General features: G+C 41.3%; 1 non-coding gene across 1 annotated transcript; it reads right to left on the bottom strand.

Annotated features, from left to right (window-relative positions):
* Positions 1 to 1,756: 1,756 nt before the first annotated feature.
* On the bottom strand, positions 1,757 to 1,860 carry LOC122897831. Its single transcript, XR_006382665.1, has one exon. It is a non-coding gene; the product is annotated as a U6 spliceosomal RNA (small nuclear RNA).
* Between the last annotated feature and the right edge of the window lie 11,434 nt (positions 1,861 to 13,294).

Here is a 13,294-nt window from a genome sequence, read left to right as displayed (position 1 = left end):
ATGGATTGCTAGATCATTTGGTAGTTCTGTTTTTTATTTTTTGAGGAAATTCTGTGGTTTTTTTTCCACAGTGAACATACCAATTGACATTCCCAACTACAGTGCGTTAGGATCTCTTTTCTCTACAACCTCACTAACACTTGTTATCTCTTTTATTATTATGATGATGATCAGTTAGCCAGCATATAGTACACCATTAGTTTTTGATGTAGTGTTCAGTGATTCATCAGTTGCATATAATACCGAGGGCTCCTCACCACAGGTGCTCCCCTTAATGCCCATCACCCGGTTACCCCAGCCCCCAGCCCCCTCCCCTCTGAAGCTCTCAGTTTGTTTCCTGGAGTCCATAGTCTCTCAAGGTTTGTCTCCCTCTCTGAGTTCTTCCCATTCTGTTTTCCCTCCCTTCCCCTGTGGTCCTCCATGTTATTCCTTATGTTCCACATATGAGTGAAACATATGATAATTGTCTGTCTCTTCTTGACTTACTTCACTAGCATAATCCCCTTCAGTTCCAGCCATGTCGATGCAAACCGTAGGTGTTTCTCCTTTCTGATGGCTGAGTAATATTCCATTGTATATATGGACCACACCTTCTTTATCCATTCGTCTGTTGAAAGACATTTTGGCTCCTTCCACAGTTTGGCTGTTGTGGATATGGTTTCTATGAACATTGGGGTGTAGGTGCCCCTCCTTTCCTCTACATCTGTATCTTTGGGGTAGATACCCTGTAGTGCAATTGCTGGGTCATAAAGTAGCTCTATTTTTAACATCTTGAGGAACCTCCGTACTGTTTTCCAAAGTGGCTGCACCAACTTGCATTCCCACCAACAGTGTAAGAGGGTTCCCCTTTCTCTGCATCCTTGCCAACACTTGTCATTCCCTGTCTTGTTAATTTTAGCCATTCTAACTGGTGTAAAGTAGTATCTCATTGTGGTTTTGATTTGTAGTTGCCTGATGGCTAGTGATGTTGAGCATTTTTTCACGTGTCTCTTATACTGTTAGTGAGACAACCAACCTCCAGAACTTTTTCATCTTGCAAAACCAAAATTCTATACCTATTAATCAACAACTTCCCATTCCTCCCTCCCCTCAGTCCCTGGCAACTACTATTCTACTTTCTATCTCTATGAACTCGACTATTCTAGATATTTCATATATGTACATTCATGTAGTATTTGTATTTTTATGGTATACATAACTGGACTATTTCACCTAGCACAATGTACTCAAGATTCATCCATGTTGTAGTGTGTATCTCAATTTCCTTCCCTCTTTTTTTTTTTAATTTAAAGTAGGCTCCGTGCCCAGCATGGAGCCCAACACAGGGCTTGAACTCATGACATGGAGATGAAGACCTGAGCTGAAATCAAGAGTTGGACGTTTAACCCACTGAGCCACCCAGTGGTGCCCAAATTTGATGTGGATTAAGTGCCCCAAAATTTCCTCCCCTTTTAAAGCCAAGTAATATTCCACCATACGTAGACACCATATTTTGTTTATCCATTCATCCATTGACAAATATTTGGGTTGCTTCCACTTATTCTTAGAGTGTATTAAAATCAGCGCCACAGCCAGGTCACACAAAAAGAAATGATCCCCACCCTTTCTGACCTGCTTTCTACTCTCCACTGTCATCTGTATGTCACAGACTTACCCTCCTCCCACTCCTGTGCCTTCATTCCTGTGTTTCCCTACCCCTCTTCGTCTTGCAGACTAAGGCAACCAAGGGCTCTGGGTCCTTCATTGTATCTTTGCATTCAATATGGAACCCTTCACGAGTTTGCGTGTCCTTCCTGTGCAGGGGTCATGCTAAATCTTCTATCATTCCAATTTTCGTACTTGTGCTGCAGAAGTGAGCACCCTTCATTGTATTTATTCTTTTTTTAAATACTCTTTGAAGTATAACTGAAATATACAACATCGTGTCAGTTTAAGGGGTATAACATGTTGATTTGATGCATTTATATACTGCAGTATGATTACCACTGTGGTGTTAGCTAACACCTCTACCCCATCACATAATTATCCTTTTTTTTCTGCAGTGAGGACAACTGGGATCTAGTCTTTTAGCCACGTTGAAGTTTAAAATATTGCTGACTGTCATCACTGTGCTATGCTGGCCCTTCATTTTCAAGGCCAGACTCTAACCCTGGGCTTCTGGAAGACTCTGACCCTGGTGTTTTTTTGTTTTGTTTTCTACAGGGAAATGCATCATATCTTCTACCAATTCCCAGTAGATGCCAGTGGCTGGGCCCAAAGGTCCAACTAGGGCTTTTCCATGTGGGTGAATTCTCCTGACATGGCCCCCTGCTGCCATCTGCTGGCTGTAGTCGTCAATGCTTCTATGGACCTGGGTCCCTATTCGAAGGGTTAGCTCTTTCCATCCCATCATCCACACTGGGATAAGACTTTCAGCTACTTAGCCTTTCTTTCCCCCATATTTTCCCCTCTGTCCTGTTTTTAAAAGAAAGGATTTTTAGTGAATCTGTGTGCAGGTTACACCATACTCTCACCTGTCTTGCCCAAATAGAGAGAAAAAAAATCTCTCCATACTTGGGCACTTCCATTTGCAAAGGGACTAAAGAAAAGTCCCAAAATGTCTAAAGTTCTCATTATCTCCCCGGAGGCTGTTCTATTACATTCAAATAAGTTGGATTGTAGGTAATACATAAAATACCAGATGTTCTTTGATACTCAAAATGTTTCTAAAGTGTTTTGAAAACATTCCCACATAAAACAACATGGTTTGTTGTTAACACAGACGTAAAAATGAAATCTGTGTGGCTCAGTCGGCTAAGCATCTGCCTTTGGCTCAGGTTATGATCCCAGGGTCCTAGGATGGAGTTCCACATGGGGGTGGTCCTTGCTCAGCAGGGAGCCTGCTTCTCCCTCCACCTGCTGCACTCCCTGCTTGTGCGCATTCTCTTTCTCTCTCTCTCTCTCTCTCTCCAAAAATACATTTTTAAGAAAATAAAATTTATACAAATAAAACAAGAATTAGTTTACAGACTCTTGGGTTATTTTGAAGTGAGTGAGCCAAGAATGGAGAGTAGATTTTGTGTTTACAGAGGAAACTAATTTGTTATGCAAAAGTGAAAACACATAAATGTTCAAGCCCACACGCTGGAGGTAAGGGATTAAAATTCACTGTTGCTGGGGAGCCTCGGTGGCTCAGTGGGTTAAGCCTCTGTCTTCAGCTCAGGACATGGTCTCAGGTCCTGGGATCCAGCCCCACATGGGGAAATCTCTGCTCAGCAGGGAGCCTGCTTCCCCCTCCCACTCTGCTTGCCTCTCTGCCTACTTGTGATCTCTCTCTCTGTCAAATAAATAAATAAATAATCTTTAAAAAAATAAAATGAAATTCACTGTTGCTGACTATATCTTTACACATTATTAAATGTTTCTTTCACTTCCCCTGCCCTGTCCCGGCTTCCTGCTTTGTCCACTTCACATTGGACTTATTGTCTCCCAAACCCATACACTACAGTCACCCATCCTGTTACGAAGTCCTGTCGTGACAGGTGTGGTCAGTGGCACTGGAAATACTATTTTTAAGGGTGATGTAAGAGTTGAGAAGATAGGCGTCAAAGTTGATGGAAAAGCGCAAGTCATGTTCTGGGAATTCAGCCTTGGGAAAGATAGTGGCTTTCTTGTGATTATGGAGAAAGAATCAGATTACACTGTAAACCGAGCAGTACAGAAGGAAGAAGCCAGATTTCAAATGGTGGTGATTTCAGGATTTGTCCTGACCATAAAAGGTCTAATCTGAACAAATGGTGGCAATCTGTGGTGAATGAAGGTCTTCTAAGGGATCTGTCTTGGAGCCTCATTTGTCTAACAGTTGACATAAATGGATAAAGAAGATGTGGTATAGACACACAATGGAGAACTATGCAGCCATCAAAAGAAATGAAATCTTGCCATTTGCAACAATGTGGATAGAACTAGAGGGTATTATGCTGAGTGAAATAAGTCAATCAGAGAAAGACAATCATCATGTGATCTCCCTAATATGAGGAATTTAAGAGGCAGAGTGGGGGCTTTGGGGGGTAGGGAAGGAAAAAAATGAAACAAGATGGGATCAGGAGGGAGACAAACCACAAGAGACTCTTAATCTTACAAAACAAACTGAGGGGTGCCGGCGGGGGCAGGTAGGGATAGGGTGGTTGGGTTATGGACATTGGGGAAGGTGTGTGTTATGGTGAGATCTGTGAAATGTATAAACCTGACGACTCACAGACCTGTACCCCTGGAGCAAATAATACATTATATGTTAATAAAAATGATTAAAGTAAAAAATAAATAAGTAACACGGCTATTTAAAAAAAAAAAACAACAAACAAGAAAACGATGATCATTGTTTGAAAGAATGGGAGAAGCTGAAGCCGTAGACGAAGGGGAGGGATTTTGGGCCCCTCGGTGGTCCCTGCATTCTGTGGCATTCTCCTCGGGTCAGAAGAAGAGGAGAGACATTGTGCTTAGTTCCAGGCAAGGGATCAGTGAAATATCCGCGGGTATGTGGAGACCTCTCTCAGCTGAAGAAACAAGTGAAAATTCCATAACATTTAAGCTCTGCTGGGACTCTAGAGCTTAACCACCCTTGTAAGAAGAGAGTCAAGCTAGAGACGTTGCCCTGAAAAGTGAGGAAAGAAGGTCTTTGGTCAACGAAAATGCTATCATAGGTTTGATCTTTTCAGGTGGTGGAGCTGGGCAGATCAGCCCACGCATTTTCACCTAAACTTTTCTTGCCACAGGAGTCTGGGGATAGGAATGTTCAGTTGTTCTTACTGACACACATAGATGTCACCAGAGAAAAACATTCGTTAGTCGGCTGGATCGGTGGGAAACATCTCAGAAAATACTATCAGATCCTAACACGTTGAAAACGATTATTAATCAAATTCGGTCTCACAAAAGCTCCAGTCATTGGTCAATGACTTAGCGGTGATTCTGAGCCCTTATCCTGTACTCTGCTTTAGTGTCCGTCGTCTCGTGTACTCCTCACAACAATCCCAGGAAATCTGTAGCTTCCCATACTGTCGCCATCATCGTCACCATTGTCATTTTACATGATGGGAAAGTGAACTTTGAGAACATTGACCACAAGTTTCCTGGGATTCGAACTCTGGCAGTCATGCCTTTAAGCACGGTGCTCTTTTGCCTTCTCAGGTCCCTGTATTTACTTATAAAACTGTAAGAATGTTTTAAAAGTTTGTTGCAATAAAATATCTACATGTGTGACTCACTTTGTGATAAGCATATATGGTGTCGTTGTTGGTTACACACCCAGTACCTGTCCCTCGCCCAACTTCTTGACTTTTATTTAGGTATCCTGCCTCTTGTTCTTCAGCCCATGTAATTTGTGTGAAGGTGATCCAACTTGAACGGTGAGTCCTGAGAAGCCTAGGCCAGTTGTGCTAATCCCTTTGCCCTCTCCAGGAATGTAAAGTCCCAGCTTCAATCAAGCAATCCATCATTTCTCCCTGGAGACTGATTGTTCCAGAAGTGGGCTCATGACCCAATCTGATCTAAAAGATGTCAAGTAGAGAGTATTTATTCCTTGGTTTGATTGAAGATTCTCTCTCTCTCTCTCTGCCCCCACCCACCTCTGCTTCATTTTCTCTGTCTCTATCTTGTGCTCACACATACACACAGAACTGTCAAACTGAGATTGCCCACTACATTGACCATCCCAAGAAAGAACTAAAAAGCTGGATGGACCTCTCTCAACCATCCTAATGGAAAGTTTTGCAGCAGTTCCAGAGAAAGAAAATTGCAACCCGAGACAATGCCAAAGTCACATACTCTTTTCCTTGCCCTAGAGCAATTCCGATCTTGTTTTGAGATGTTTCCTGGGGCACGAGAGCTGTAGAAAGCTTCTAACCTCTATTTGAGCCCACTCCCTTTCTGCAACCCTCAGTTTGTTTCCCAGAGTCAAGAGTCTATCACGGTTTTTCTCCCTCTCTAATTCCTTCCCATTCAGTTTTCCCTTCCTTTCACCTATGATCTTCTGTGCTATTCCTTATGTTCCACATATGAGTGAAACCATATGATAATTGTCTGTCTCTGCTTGACTTATTTCACTTAGCATAATCCCCTCCAGTCCGGTCCATGTTGTTGTAAATGGTGGATATTCATCCTTTCTGATGGAGGCATAATACTCCATTTTATATATGGACCACATCTTTTTTTTAAGATTTTATTTATTTATTTATTTGACACAGAGAGATCACAAGTAGGCAGAGAGGCAGGCAGAGAGAGAGAAGGAGGGAAGCAGTCTCCCTGCTGAGCAGAGAGCCTGATGCAGGACTAGATTCCAGGACCCTGAGATCATGACCTGAGCCGAAGGCAGAGGCTTAACCTACTGAGCCACCCAGGTGCCCCGGACCACATCTTCTTTATCCATTCATCTGTTGAAGTACATTTCAGCTCCTTCCATAGTTTGGCTGTTGTGGACGTAGCTGCTATGAACTTTGGGGTGCAGGTGTCTCTTCTTTTCTATACATCTGTATCTTTGGGGTAAATACCCCATAGTGCAATTCCTGGGTCATAGGGTAGCTCTATTTTTAACATCTTAAGGGACCTCCATACTGTTTTCCAAAGTGGCAGCACCAGCTTGTATTCCCACCAAGAGTGTAGGAGGGTTCCCCTTTCTCTGCATCCTCGCCAACATATCTTGTTTCCTGACTGGTTAATTTTAGCTATTCTCAATGGTGTGCGGTGGTATCTCATTGCGGTTTTGATTTGTATTTCCTGATGTCAAGTGATGTGGAGCTGTTTTTCATGTGCCCGTTGGCCATTTGGATGTCTTCTTTGGAGAAATGTCTGTTCATGTCTTCTGTCTGTGTCTTGATCAGGTTATTTGTTCTTTGGGTGTTGAGTTTGAGAAGTTCTTTATAGATTTTGGATACTAGCCCTTTATCTGATATGTCATTTGCAAATATCTTCTCCCATTCTGTCGGTTATCTTTTGGTTTTGTCAACTGTTTCCTTTGCTGTGCAAAAGCTTTTCATCTTGATGAAGTCCTGATAGTTCATTTTTGCTTTTGTTTCCCTTGCCTTTAGAGATGTATCTTGCAAGTTGTTGCAGCCAAGGTCAAAGAGGTTACTGCCTGCATTCTCCTCAGGGATTTTGATGGATTCTTGTCTCATATTTAGGTTTTTTTGTTTTGTTTTGTTTGTTTGTTTGTTTTTCAGATTTTCTGGCTGCTTTTTACCATATGAATTTCAGGATCAACTTGTTTAATTCCAATCCTCAACTTCTTTATTTATAGTTTTTTTCTTGGGTTTTTTTTCTTTAGTTGATAATTGAGACATGTGGCTTCTTGGCTTTAATATAACTTTAACCAAGTTTAATTAGAATACTTGAAGCTGGGGCACCTGGGTGGTTCAGTTGCTTGAGAGTCCGACTCTTGGTTTTGGCTTGGGTCATAGTCTCAGGGTTCCGAGATTGGGGCCCCGAGTTGAGCTCCACACTTAGCATGAAGTCTGCTTAGTATTCTCTCTCTCTCTCTCCCTTTCCCTCTGTTCCTCCCTGCTGCATGTTCTCTCTCTCATAAATAAATAAAAACTTTAAAAAAATATTTGAAGGGGCAATATTTGAGTGGCTCAGTAGGTTAAGTGCCTGGCTCTTGGTTGTGGCTCAGGGCATAATCTCAGGGACATGAGATTGAGGCCCACATCAGGCTCTGCACTCAGCTTGAGTCTGCTTAAGAAAGTCTCCCTCTCCTTCTGCCCCTTTCCCCACTTATCTCTCTCTGAAATAAATTCGAAAAGTCTTTGAAAAAACAAAAAAAATATTTGAAACTTATGGCCTTTTATTTGACATTGCATTCTTCTGCCAAGTTTGGGAGTAATTTCTCAATCATCGTACTTATAATGATTTAAAAATTTTAAATTTTAGTTGTCCTTTGAATAGGTACAAAATTCAAAAGGAACCAAATGATTTTTAGTGAAAAGTCTCCTTCCTACTCCTGTCTTCCAGACACCCGGTTCTCTTCCCATGAAGCAACATGCATTGCCAGCTTTTTTCAGAGATAGTCTATGCACGTACAAACATATGGATATTTTTTCTTTATTCTCTTTATATAAATGGTAGTGCACTCTATGCCCTGTTCTGCATATGCCTTTTGCCTTTTCCACCTACCAATAGCTTTAGAAAATCACTCCAAATTAGTACATAAAAAGCTGACTCCCCATTCCCATGGCTACACAGTATTTCATTGAATAAAGTTACCACAAAATACACAATTGCTGTTCATTCAGGTTGTTTAAAGATCCATTGCTATTGTATACTATAAATTTCATTTGCATAGAATTCTAAATATTTCAAGATAATATTTATTTAAAGATTTTCTTTCTTTATTATTGAGAAAGAGAGAGAGAGCACTTGTGAGTACATGTGCGAGCAAGGGAGGGGGGTCAGAGGGAGCAGGGGAGAATCTTTAGCAGGCTCCATGCCCAGTGCAGAGCCTGATGCAGGGCTCGATCTCATGACCCTGAGATCATGACCTGAGCCAAAATCAAGAACTGGATGCAAAAGCAAATAGGTGGTTGCTTGGGAATGGGAGACAGAAATAAGGGGATGTGTTGTCCATTGAAATTGTCTACTTTGGATGAGTATAGTTTATTGTACCTAAATTATATTCCAAAAAAGTTGCTTTTAACAAACCTATTGCTACTACAAGTAATGCTGTAATAAAGAATCTTCACATATGTGTTCATTCTTTCCATCTCCACCTGGATTCTCAATTTCTCATTACAATTTCACAGTATTTAATTGTTTTCCTTCCGAAAAGAATGATTTTGGTACAGAATCCACAAAGCTACTCATCTATTTAGCTGTCCATTTAGTTTTTGTCCATCTCTTTTATCTTACTCCCTGCCTGCAGGAGATATCAGGGCCCTTGTCTGTTTCACTCACTACCTTATCCTTGGAGCACAGAATGGTGGTTGCACAAAGCAGGTGTTCAATAAAATACCTGTTGAAAGAAAGAGCATTAAAATGTATATTTTCAGCTTTACACCTAGGGATTCTGATTCAATGTGTCTGTGATAGGTTTGGGGAATCTATTTTTAAGAAGCTCCTCCAGGCAAATCTGGTCATCAACCAGGTGAAGAACAGCACTTTAATTCTGGCCACCCAACTTGTCATCCAGGTCACTGCAGGACCCTTTTTCCTCCTTCCTGCAAGCAGCATCCCTTCTTAAAACACTGCAGTGTTGGGGCACTTGGGTGGCTCAGTCTTTGAAGCATCTGCCTTTGGCTCAGATCATGATCTCAGGGTCCTGGGATCAAGCCCCCATCAGGCTCCCTGCTCTGTGGGGAATCTGCTTCTCCTTCTCCCTCTGCCCTCCGCCCCACTCCTGTTCTCCCTCCCTCTTTCTTTCTCTCTCTCAAATAAATAAATAAAATATTTTTTAAAAAACCACAGCAGTGTTGTGGTTGACTATTTCCCAAGATGACCACAACAATCCCTTCCATCCTGAATGCCTGGTTTCAATGCAATTTTTCAACTCCTCCCATCAAGAGGGAAAACACACTTCTCTCCCCTTAAATCTTGTCTGGTTTTGTAACTTGCTTTGACCAATAGAATGTGAAACAAATGATACTGTGACAGTTCAAGGCCTAGGCCTTAAGAGGACTTGCAGTCTTCAGTTTTGCCCTTCTGGAAGCTATATGGTGGAGAATGGAGGCATCCAGCCATAGCCTCCACCAAGGTCCCAGACATGCGAGCAAGTGAGGCCTTCTGGGATCCTTCAGCCTTTGTGGGACTGCCAGCTGACACCAGGCAGAAAGGAGCCTTGCCCAAATTCCTAACCACTAGAATCATGAGCAATTAAATGGTACTTGCATTAAGCCCCTAAATGACCTCAGGATAAAGTCCTAAATCCTTAAAGGGCTTGACAGGTTATCTCTCTAAAGTCACCTCCTGTTAACACTCCCCAGTCCAGCAAATCTTACCTAAGCCCCTAGGCTTCAGATGCTGTTTTACTGTGCACTTGACTTTGGAGTTAAGATAGACCTGGCATTGTCCAAATTGTATGACTCTGGTTAAGTTACCAAAACTCTCTTGGTTTTATCTTTCTCATGTTTGAAACAGGAATAATAGTAAAACTTAGCTCACAAGGCACAAGACCGTGGTGGGAATTCCCCAAGAGGATGCATGACGAGAATTTAAGATCACACCTAGCACATAGACAGCACACAGTCAGTGGTAGTGGTAGTGGAAAAATAATAATTACTATTATTATACTGTCTTGTAATTGTTTGTTTATGCTTTCCCTATTGAAGGTAGTCTCTGTGAGAAGAGCAGAGACCATACTCTGTCCATTCTTGTGACCTCAGTGTCAATAGATAATTGTTGGATACATGAATGGATGAATGAGTCAGCAAGAGAGTAAATAAACTTGCTTGTGGTGGGATATAAGTGAACAGAACTGCTAACCACACATGGATTGGTGTCGACCTCTCATTCCTTAAGAACAGAACTTTGGGTATCAACAAACACTACAGCAGTAATCATTTTGCAATACACAAGTGTATCAAATCCACACATTATACACCTTAAACAGTATGTCAGTTATATCTCAATAAAACTGGAAAAAAGGGAAAGAAAAGAAAGAACAGTGTCTCGGGCATCTGTTAACTCAATTTACTATGAAAATGTGGTGAAGTCATCCCAGGACCCCGATGAGCTAGAATCACAGAGAACATTGAACCTGATTCTTCGGTTATGGTTTTATTGTTTTTGACTCCCCCCTCCAGATAAATGTTATGGTTGGGATCTCAGTTCATTGGTTTGTTTTTTGTTTTTTGTTTTTCTGAAAGGGCTGCCCGAATCTCTTAGTTTTGCTATTTCTAAGGGCTTTGTCTTTAATGTATATCATTTATTTGTTTGTAACAAATCATACTGCTGTGATGGGAGGGCCTTCCAGTGGGGTTTTTTGTTTGTTTGTTTGTTTGTTTGTTTTTGCAGAGGAAAGGCAATTATCTACTTACCATTCCCGCTTACATTTCTGCAAGTCTCCTCATTTTTGTTTTTGACGACAAACATGAAGAAGCGCCCGTAGTCAAGGAGATAGGATCATTACTGCCGTCTGAGAGCTGAAAACATTCAGATGTGTCACATTAGTAATTAATCTGCTGCATTATTTTTCCGTCTTCTCTTCATACACCGTCCCTCGCTGCTGTGGTTATTAACAAGTAGTATAATTTATCCCTCAGAGGCCCTCAGAGTGACATAATTGTATTCTTAAAAACTGAGCTACAAAACAAAGCAGGAAAACATCATATATTTTCCAACACCAGAGCCTACTTACAAAGTTAAATAATCAGGTGTTTTATGAAAATTTAATGGTGACTTAGAATTGATTATGTAACATGAAAACAACTGTGAGAGACAGAAATTACTAAGTTTGGGTTTATTGGTTTGTCCGTTGTTGTTGTTTTTTTAACAAAAAGAATCTTAACTTTTTTCCACACTATACTCATTGTTTCCACTTCCTTTCTCTCCAAGCTTTCTTACACATACTCTGGTAAGGCTTTTGTCCCTGCTTCTCTACAAACATTCTTCTTGTCCGAGTCCTTAGTGGCGTCCATGTAACCACATCCCATGGTCACCTTGTTCTGCCTGAAAGACGTCCTTTGGCCTCTGAACTCTTCTCCTACTTTGCTGGTTATTCCTTATCAGTTTCTTTTTAATCTTTTTTTATTTTGGAATAATTTAAAATACACAGGTCACTGCAAAAATACTACAGAGTCCCACATCCCCTTCACCTGGCTTTCCCTAATGATAGCATCTTACATAATCATAGTATATAATCGAAACTAGGAAACTAAAAACAAAAACAAGAACCAGGAAACTGACATTGATACAAGAAAACTACAGAGCAATCTTGCATGTGTTTTTTTTAAGACTTATTTATTTATCTGAAAGAGAGGAGGAGAGAGGGAGAGGGGAGGAGGAGGCAGAAAGAAAAGGAAAGAGAGAATCCCAAACAGACTCCCCACTGAGCATGGATCCTGACACAGGGCTCGATCTCATGACTCCGAGATCATGACCTGAGCCGAAATCAAGAATCAGATGCCTAATCAACTGAGCCACCCAGGCGCCCCATCTTCCATGCGTTTATTTTGAGGGGGTGGGATGTATGGTATAGATTCAGGTAACCAATTCAATCAGGACACAGAACTGTTTTGTTGCTGAAAAGAACCCTCTTTTTTATAGTCAAACCTTATCCCTGGCCCTTGGAAGCCACTGATCTTTTCTCATCTCTAAAATTTTGTAATTTCAAGAGTATAATATAAATAGAATCTTTTGTGGTTGGTTTTTGTCACTCAGCATAATACCTTGTAACATGAGGGGAAAAAAAGAATTCAAGTCTTTGTGTATATCAAGAGCATGTTCTTTCTTCCGGCTGAGTAGTACTCCATTAAATGGATGTACCACAGTTTATCTATTTGCCAGTTAAAGGACATTTGACTTGTTTAGAGTTCTTGGCAATTACAGATTAATCCTGGGTGGCTCAGAGGGTTAAAGCCTCTGCCTTCGGCTCAGGTCATGATCCCAGAGTCCTGGGATCGAGCCCCGCATCGGGCTCTCTCCTTGGTGGGGAGCCTGCTTCCACCTCTCTCTCTCTGCCTGCCTCTCTGCCTACCTGTGAGCTCTCTCTCTGTCAAATAAATAAATAAAATCTTTAAAAAAAAAAACAGATTAATCTATGAATGCTACCTATAGGTAATGCATTGTTTCTCTTTGACTGCTTTCAAAATTGTTCTTTGTCTTAGGTTTTCAGAAATGTGCTTATGATGTGTCTGATTGTGGATTTCTTTGGGTTATCCTGTTAGAATTTGTTCAACGACTTGATTTTTTACGTTTATGACTTCTATTAAATTTTGTTATTGTCCTACGGGTCCCTGAGGCTCTGGTCCTTATTTTTTAATCTATTTTCCCTCTCTCTCTCTCTCTCTCTTTTTTAAAGATTTTATTTATTTATTTGTCAGACAGAGATCACAAGCAGGCAGAGAGGCAGGCAGAGAGAGATGAGGGGAAGCAGGCTCCCTGCTGAGCAGAGAGTCCGATGTGGGGCTCGATCCCAGGACCCTGGGATCATGACCTGAGCTGAAGGCAGAGGCCTTAATCCACTGAGCCACCCAGGCACCCCTATTTTCCCTCTCTTATTCATTCATGGGCTGCTCGGAGGTCTGCCTAGGATTTCATAAGTTTAAAAATCCTTTTTTTTAGCTCCCTTTTCTCAGTAATCTTCCTTTCACTCTCTAAGTGAGAGGGTAAA

This window comes from Neovison vison, chromosome X, assembly GCF_020171115.1.
Source record: "Neovison vison isolate M4711 chromosome X, ASM_NN_V1, whole genome shotgun sequence".
NCBI classification, from domain to species: Eukaryota; Metazoa; Chordata; class Mammalia; order Carnivora; family Mustelidae; genus Neogale; species Neogale vison.
Note: the sequence above shows the minus strand (reverse complement) of the source record. Positions and strands in the feature narration are given on the sequence as shown.